The following is a 9,628-nucleotide window of genomic DNA, read 5'->3' on the forward strand; positions in this document are numbered from 1 at the left end:
TAAGGTTATGCAAATAATTTATATTACGCGTAATAATTCGCTAAATGATTCATATTACGCGTAATAATTCGCCAAATAATTCGTATTACGCGTAATAATTCGCCAAATAATTCATATTACGCGTAATAATTCACTGAATTTATATTACGCGTAATTTCTAGACTGACGTTCAATATGTAAATAGAATCCCGTCACGCTCTTTTCGAAGCAGATGTTTACTGAGCAAGCTTTCTTTGAAGCTCTTCTTTTGCCTCCTGGTAGATCTTTTTGCGAGATTCCTCGGAAAGATCTTTTACGACTGTTTTTTTATTCCTTATGTCCGACTTTAATTTCTCGTACTTTTCCTCTTCGGCTAAAATAAGCGAGAATTCTACGTCGTCTATCTTTCTGTCACGCAAAGCCTTTGAGACAAGGTCAGTGATCGTATTTACTTTAGCCCTTGACAGAGCTATTGTCGTGTCGTGTTTTGATATTTTGCTTGACAACTGTTTCATAATGCCCGTAGCAACAGCTGAAATAATACCACAGGCTGCCCCAACGCCAGCCAAAGGAACTCCAACGATTATTCCCGGTCCAGTAAGCGAAGTAGCAACGCCAGAGCCCGTTAACACAACAGATATGGATCCTGAAGTTATCGCAATCTTATGTAGCGTACTCCGGGCTCTAACGTACTTTTTTCTAACTTTTTCATAGTGTTTTGTCTGCCCTTCCAAGTAAGCCAGGATTAGATTTGCCTTATTCAAGCGGAAGTTCTCGGCGTTTAATTCGTTAGGCCCCTCCCTAGGTAAATCAGGATAAAGCGGAGGTGCTGATGGTATAACATCCATTATATACTAATGTACGACGCTTTTGGAAATAACATAGAGGAGCAACCACATAACAGCCACTGGAATTGGGAAGCATTTAAGAAATTGTACCCCAAAGCAGTAACCTCGAAGTTTGAAAGCAGATCTGACGGGATTTACTTCAAAGAGTACAATGACTTAGTTTACAGCAATAAGGATTTGGAAGAGGGATTGGAAAAATTACACCCAAAAACACCCGTTCATAAGCCCGTTTATAAAGCACCTAATTTTCCTAGAAACTTATTGTTAACCACGGAAGATTACCCATTTTACGATGCTGAAGGTGGTGTAAACAACTTCGAAAAGCTGGTAACGCACCTGAAGATTTCAGTGGGTAAACAATCATTTAACGTAATACTAAGAAATATCTATAAGAATACGATGTTGAAGCATACGTCGGGTAAAGAGGCCAGGGAATGGTTAGCAGGACCCAACATGCGGTATTGGCCACAGCAGCTAAACTTTGCTATTTGGGCTGCTACTAAAGGTTGTGGTGTTGCCGCGGACATGTTTCACATTCCAATTATGCAGTTTCACGTTGCCTTTACGGTAAGGAGGTTGTTGAAGGAGCTTAACGTACCCCTACCGGGAGATAAGGCATTTAATCCAATGAATAATCGCTATGACGTCGCAGCCCTGGAAAGGTTAATTAATGAGTTCAAACCACAGCAAAAAGATTTTCGTTACAAAGAGGGTAAGACGCATGGGCTGGGTATAGTTTACGTTTGGGGTGCTAATGGTGAGAAGCCGGCTGACTACGGACATCAGGAATACCCAAGTAATGAGTTAGAGTTCGGTGATATGGGTGGTGATAAGGGTAATAATTCATTAATTACCAGGATTCAAACAAACTACCCCGGCACTTGGGATCCATTTGTGTTAATGAAAGGAAAAGGTTTAAGGAATCTAGCCAGGATTAACCGTAGCATTGAAGCATTCGTGTACTGCATCCTGGGAGCGCAGGTAAATACCCGCAACCCCATTGTTGGATCCCAAGGCGCTTCACAGGAAACGCAACAAGAATTCCTAACTTTATTTGAGTCTGCAATAATAGAGAACGACATATCCAAGTCGGTGCAGAGATATCAATTAGCGGTGCAGCAGTCTAAAGTGCGACTGGATTACGCTTTGTCACCTGGTTGTTGGTTGATGCCAAGTAATTTGGTTATCAACGCCAATTCCGTCGTGGGTTACAACAATAAGCTGCAGCGAGCTACCAAGGACATGAAGTTTGGGGTGAACGACGTGAACTCTGACACTCTTAGGAACATTCCTCACTTCGTAGAGAAGCCAAAAAAGTCACACGAAGCGAAGCTACCCGTAGTTAAGAAACCATCGAAGAAGGCCCATGTTATGCCTACGATACCCGAGGAATACGACCATAACTTACTAAAAGCCGGCTTAGCAGCTGCAAGCATTGGTCTGAGTTATTATATATGGCGATGAACAACCCCTACGTAACTGGAGTAGATTGTGTTTATACGACTTACACAGGCGAGAAAAAATACACCCAGGCATCTTGGGTTGATGTCACAGGTATGTCCGTGAATTTGAACTACTCAGGGAAGAAGTTAATCCTTTGTAGCATTTGCATTGGCACAAGCAGTCACGTCAACGTCGGCTTCAGGCTCCTGGATGACAATGGCATACTACAGCCTATGCGCGCGAAGACAAACAACAGGGAGCCCGCGCATTTCTCCGTAGAGCCGAACACTAACAGCGCTGAGAATTTATCGGTTTGGACTTTTCATATGGCCGCCGATTGCCATGGGAAGGTAAAGCTGCAAATACGCGTAGATGACTCCGGGAGTGTTTGTGTGAATAGCATAGAGGATCAAAGAGATACTATTTACAATCATAAGACCATTAGCACTCTTACGGTGATTAGTCTTTAAATATATGAACCCGCACGCAAAGGAAGATTGGTTTCTACATTTTTTGGAGGACAAGACCTACACAGACGATAATAAATGGGTTGACACCGGGCTGTGGGTAAAGGTTGGAGGTCTAGGGTTGATCATATGCACTATTAGCATATCGACGAGATATACCCCTAACGTTGGGTTTAGAATTCTCGACGAGAACGATCGGCCACTGCAGCCCTACGGGGTAAGTAGCGGCAGCAGGCGCTTAACGCACTTTTCGGCGGAATTAGTGAAAACCAGCGAACCGGTGGCGCCGATAAGCTTCCACGTGATAGCGAGTTGCGAGTATGCGAAGCTTCAGGTTAGTTACGATATTTCTGTGCCGGGTACCAACCAATACTTTTCGATAAACGGGGTCTATTGGGGCCCGAATGTCGTTTATAATCATAAGACCATTAGCACTATGACGGCTATACCGCTAGTTCCGCATTATCAGGGCGGTGCGAATACTATCTTTACTTATCCCCAGTCGAGGACGCCTCGGATGCCCGACGACGATAAGCCCCCAGTAATACACAAGGATAAGATTAACCCTTCATCCTCTTCAGGAGTACCACCCCAATAGCGACGACTAAGATCCAAATGTTATTCCCCACGAACTTCAACAGTTCGCCGCCGGCCTTCAGCGCTAAGGAAACGACCGAACCCAGCAGCCCAGGAAGACCGGCTGCCATCTTTTTTCCCAAGTCCGTTAGTCCATTACCTAATTTCTTTACGCCCGCGCCTGTAGCCTTAAGCGCGGATAGGATAACTCCTACTACGCTTGAAATAGCGACCGCAAATGCCAGCGGAATACCATACTTCACCAGAGCTCTTTTTACCTTTTCCTTGGTGGTAAGCCCCAATTCTCTTTCCAGGTTTTCCTTTTGCGCCTGTAATTCCGCAAGGCGTACCTCGAGGGCCTCCACCTCCTTTTGAGCTGCTTCCCGTTCCTCTTCGGGACGGGTTTGGTCGTCGATTATTTCCTGCTGTCGCTCTATTTGCCCCTCCAGGTCTTCGACGGCCTGATCTCTTTGTCGGATTTGTTCTTCCTTAGTGTTAATTTCGGCAACCAACTGCCGCCGTTCCTCTAAAGACCTAGTTATGGCGGTCCGTAAGTCCTTAGCTTCCTCGTTATTGATATCCAGGTCTTTCATAGCAAGATTGAAGGCTTGTCTGGCTTGGTCTCTTTCGTCTAAAGCCGTTTCAGCTTCCCGCTTGAATTGTAGCATGACCTCGTCTTTACCCTTGATTTCTTTCTTTTGAGCATCGGTTAGCTGTTGTATTTGTTTTTCATACTCTGTTTCCCTTTCCATTAACGTTTTTTGCAGTTCGATAGCGCGTTTTTCTAGCGCAATCCTTTCATTCAATGCTTCCATACCTTCTAACATGCTTCGGGCGGCCTCTTGAAAGCCCCTTAATCTTGCCACGTTGACCTTGATCGAGCCATTTTCGTCAAAAAGGAGCTGTGGTTTCGTCCAGCGGTCTTTGTCGGGTTGTCTCAGGTCTCTGACGCTTATGAGGACTTTGTTTCCTTTTTCTGTGAGTCTTATCGCGTCAGTGTCAATGTGGGGGTGACGCATCCTTAACTCTTGCGTTGCCCACTCTACAGTTTCCCGCGCGGCTGCCTCAGGCTGCTCTATGTTTTGAAGCTCCAAGTACTCAGGGACGGGGCTGCCGTGGTTTTTCGATTGCCACATGCGATTCAAGGCCGCCTTGAAGCTTTTCCATCTATTACCATACTTGTTTTCTAGAGCCATATCGTAGATTAGGGGGTCGGTTTCCGCGCCTTTAGTCCATGCGTCGTATTCTTCGTCGTTAATGTCTACTTGACCTTCTTCGGTGGTGGGGTCAAAATCCGTTCCTTCTACTTCCATTATATATGATAAGCTCAAAGTTAAACCCCAACGTATTACCTAAGCAGGTTGGCGGACTGAAAGCAGAACGCACCTTTCACCGAGTCACCTTTACCCCCAGCAGCGCTAAGCCAGGGGAAACCCTGTACGTAGGCGTGCCCCGCCTAACGGATAACCTAGTCTTAGTTCCTGGCACCCTGGCGCTAAGGTTTGACCTAGCAATACAACCAAGCACTGCGGACGCGCGTTACGTTGTCAACGACCTTGGCCGCAACATTGTCTCAAAGATGCGGGTGAAGTTCGCAGGGGAATCCCTCTTGGACTTAAATAGGTATGATTTGTATACCACGTACAAGGACTTATGGTTGACTGCATTTGACCGCGCGCAAAGGATAGAGCAGGGAATCGCCAGTGAAGCCATACGCAAGGTAAGAAGCGCAACCGACAGCGCCTCGGGAGAAGACGAAATAAAGACGGCTTATGGTACTAAATATGTCGTTCCATTAGATTTCGAAGTTATCGCGAACCACGGTGCATACTACCCAAGGCAGCTAAGCGAGCTGCAGTTCGAAGTAACCCTAGCAGACACTACGAACATCCTACAGGGAAAGGACGTAAGTTCCTCAGCCGTCCACCCATACTCCGTTACTAACTTAGAGCTGCAGTATGAAACGGTATACAGCGAAGACTTAGCACGTAGCGCTGGCATGGAATACAGCGCCGGGAAGGCTTTCCTTTACGATCACGTCGTGATGTACAAGACGTTCAGCTTTACGAACAACGTCGAAGAGGTCATCAACCAAAGCATTAACCTTCCCAGGCGCAGCCTTACAGGGATAATGTTGCTGTTCGCAAAGACATACACGGCAGGATTGCGCGACTCCGAGGCGTTCTTTAATCCTAACATTACCAACGTAGGTGTTAGCATCAACGGAGTGCCTAATAAGGTTTACTCACAAGGGATAAAGCCCGCGGATATGTACCGGGAAGTCGCGCGTAAGTTTGGCGACCAAATTGACCCAAAGGAATTCTTTAAGGATAAGTATGCGCTGTGGATCGACATGCGCACGACGAACGACGAAGACCTACATGGACAGGGATTGCGGCTGGTAAATACCCAGGACGGCATTACGTTGGAGATCAAGCGCACCAAACATGCTAGCGACACTACTAAGATAAATGCATACATTTTCGTAGTCTCAGACGCGCAGCTAAGCGTGGAAATGAATCAGCTAAAAAGCGTTGCCTACTAGGCTCGCGTTCCTTGAGCCAAGCGAAAGGATAAAAAAAAATATCCCTTACGTATAATATGCTCCGCGTATTCGAAAACAACGAAACTAAACTGCAATGCCTAGTGCAAAGCGACAAGCTGTACTTTAAGGCGAAAGAGGTAGCAAAGGCATTAGGTTATACAGACACCAAAGATGCTATTAAAGTTCACGTGCGGGATAAGCATAAGAAGAGGCTTAGTGAATTTAGAATAGAGGTGAATCGCCTCCCTTCTGGTTCACACCCACAATCCCTGTACGTGACGGAATCTGGTTTGTATCAGTTAATATTTAGCTCCAAGCTACCGACAGCAGAGGCATTTCAAGATTGGGTCTTCGAGGATGTCCTACCTACGTTAAGGAAGACGGGAAAGTACTCGTTGGATGGTCCAAATAAGTTGGTCTTCAAGATCGAGAACGAGTTCGACCTGCACAAGAAAGTCGTAGATTACATGCGTCGGTTTCACCCTACGCTGATATTAGCGCCTGGACTCGGGGAATTGCAAGATACCACCAGTAAAAGGATAACGTGCTGGCAAAAGGGCTACCAGGCAGGTCAACCCGACATCCTAATTCTTAACTCCCATAAAAAATACAATGGGTTATGTCTGGAACTGAAGACGCCAAAGGGTAACGGCGTATTGTCCGACAAGCAAAAAGCGGTATTGGCGCAATATGAAATGAATGGATACTTAACGATGGTAAGCAACGATTACGATCTGATCTGTAGGGAAATCGACCGTTACGTCGACGGCATTCGCATACCTTGCCCTTGGTGTGTTAAGGCTTTCAAATCGCATGAGACCTTACGAACGCACCAAAAGATATTTCATAGATATAATGATTCTTGAACAAACTCACTGGCGCGAATTAATACCTGGCATCGCATACAAAATAAAAAATTATGTTGTCTTCGAGGACATTAACCGCTTAAGGTTGGTCCTCTTAGACGGCAGCCAAGAGTACAGCTTATGGGCTCCTGACTGCGTACGGTACGTACTGCAAGGCGAAGAGTACACTCACATACGTAGCTATGGTAAAGTCAACGGTCGATGGAAGTTCGACGTTGAAAGAAAGGCGGAGGTTAATCCATTGTGTGATTAGTAGTCGTCCTCATGAGCTTCTAAGTATTGGTCTGCTACGTCGGACCTCATTTTTTCCGACATGAAATCAATCGATATCGTAATCAAGGCTCCTCCTGCGAACGCTGCGACGTAAGGTAACATCATATATTAGACCATTCTTTTCGTATTGCAAGGTAATGGTCTAAAGGCTTGGGACCTTCGTACAGGCAACACCAAATATGTTGACCGCTGCGTTGACAACCACATTTATCGCAGATGCCGTCCCAGTGTTCTCGGTTCTCCCATCTTACTCCTTCGTAGTCGTCAAAGCATACGAAATCTTGGTCTATTTCTTTCTTACGCAGCACTAAAGCCCGGCTGGTTTCAAGGGGGCAACATCGCTCTGCTAAATCGCCGTGGGTTTCACAGACGACTTCTTCGAGGCGGTAACGTCGGCAGCGGTATTTATGCCAGTTCTCTTCAAAGAGGGGCTCATCGCATCGGCGGCAATGACCTTTAAGGCAGACTCTATGCTCTCGGTGATATCGTAGGGCCTGTACTGTGGACAGCTCCTTACCGCAGTCACCGCAAACAGTGCTGATGGTCTTCTGACAGACTTTCTTGGAAAGATGGTATTGCAGTCGCTGCTTGCTACTAAAAGCTCTATCACATTGCACGCACTTCATTATATATACCTTATTTTTTATTGTTATTTTGTTAAACCCTGTAAGAGGGTTTTAGGATAGGTCTATTTTTTATTGTTAAATTGTTAAATCGAAGAATGGTTAATATGATTATCTCTTTGCTGGTTTCAACAATGAGAAAGAATGATACCTCGTCTTTAAATGGGAGCTTAACAAAATAACAATAAAAAATAGACCCTTGCTTGAGACCTCTTACAGGGTTTAACAAAATAACAATAAAAAAGAAAGACCTATGCTAATCCCTCTTGCTGGGGCTTAGTAAGGTCTTCTTTGCGACCTCTTACTCTTCTCGAGCGTCGTCTAAAGTCCTTTGTGCTTTAGTATCCGCGGGACACCAATGTCCAACGAAGTCTTCTTCAGAGAATACCTTATTACAGTGACGGCAGGTGTATTTTTTACACGGTTTGGGTATCGGTGTTTTGGGAGGGATTATGCAGTCAGCAGGTAGTTCGCACGTAATGCAGTCCATATATCTATGGGGGATATCGAATGAAGTCCTTAATGGACTCCTTAGCCCAGCCCGCCATTGTCAAAAGCGCGCCAAACCGTTCTGCACGCTTCAGACTGCACATTTCATCGTACAATTCCTGTACGCGCTCTTTTAACCGGTCTATCTCTTCCCTTTGCATTTCTATGGTGTCTCTTTTATCTTTTGCGTCGGCGACAATCCTTCTTACTGCTTCCACTGGGTCCATCGTATATATAATGGATCCGAACCATATTCCTTGTAACGCTCTGATAGTAGGACCCACCGGCTGCGGAAAGACCCAGTTCGTGGTAGAGCAGCTATTAGGGTCCTTTAGATACCGCTTTGACTACATAGTGCTGCTTTGTCCCACCTACGTGAATAACCGCACCTGGGAAGGCATAGGAGTGAAAGATGACGACTTCTTCGTAGATATCTTAGATCCTAACGAGTTATCCAGCCATTTGAAGTTCTGGCATAAGCAATTCCCTAAAGATACGCAGACTTTACTCATACTGGATGACATTGCCTGTGGGGACGACGTAAAAAAGCGCACCTCCGAATTAGTGAAGCTCGCCTTCAGCGGCAGACATGACAATATCAGCGTTTGGTTGCTTTCCCAGCAGCTTACCAGTGTCTCTAAACCCTTCAGGGAAAACATAGGCTCCCTGGTCGTATTTTATACTCCAAGTAAGTCTGACCTGGAAACCATCTTAAGCGACTACGGCGGTGAGATAAGCAAGGAACAGCTGCATGAATACATGCGGCATTTAAAAACGCACCAACATTCCAAAATGATCTTCTCTTTGAGGTTTCCGTACGAGGTTGGAATCTATGATTCCTAATGTATATGGACATTGAGCAGCTCTTAGATGAAGTCCCCACACAGTTAGACGAAAGTAACCTCAAGGAACAACTCAACATCCTTGTGTCTTCGGGGAAGTGTAAAGAAATGATAGGCAAGGAACTTACCCATGAGCAAGTTAACAAGCTGTCAGAAGAGGAAGTCAAGAAGTTCCATAAGAGGTACGAGGCCGCCCTTGCAAGTAAGACCACGGACGCCGTAGCAGACTCCGCTATTAAGTTCGCGACTAAATTACTTGGACTTGCACTGCCTATAGACGACGTGGAGCAACTACAGAAGGACATAAGAGATGACTATGTCATATCCCAAGAACTTAAGATAACCTGCGGCTGGTTGTCTTTAAAGTGCGGTAAGTTAATGGCAGTCGCCTCTGCGGCTTTGCACGTAGCTCAGCACGTCGACTTGAAGGAGGTACTAGGTTCCTTAGGAACATCTTGGAAGGACTTCAAGAAGGACAGAGAAGTCGAAAAGGTCTTCCAGGCGGCACTTGCTGAGGTACCTAGTCAAGTACCTGCAAGTACCTAGTCAAGTCGTTGTCAAGTCACCTCAAGTACTTAGTCAAGTCGTCCTTAAGTCATTCTCAAGTACTTAGTCAAGTCGTCCTTAAGTCATTCTCAAGTACTTAGTCAAGTCGTTGTCAAGTCATTGCCAAGTCA

This window comes from Actinia tenebrosa, unplaced genomic scaffold (genome assembly GCF_029948245.1).
Source record: "Actinia tenebrosa isolate PJP-AT-01 unplaced genomic scaffold, QUT_ActTen_1.0 PGA_scaffold2__45_contigs__length_23673736, whole genome shotgun sequence".
In the NCBI taxonomy this organism is placed as follows: Eukaryota; Metazoa; Cnidaria; class Anthozoa; order Actiniaria; family Actiniidae; genus Actinia; species Actinia tenebrosa.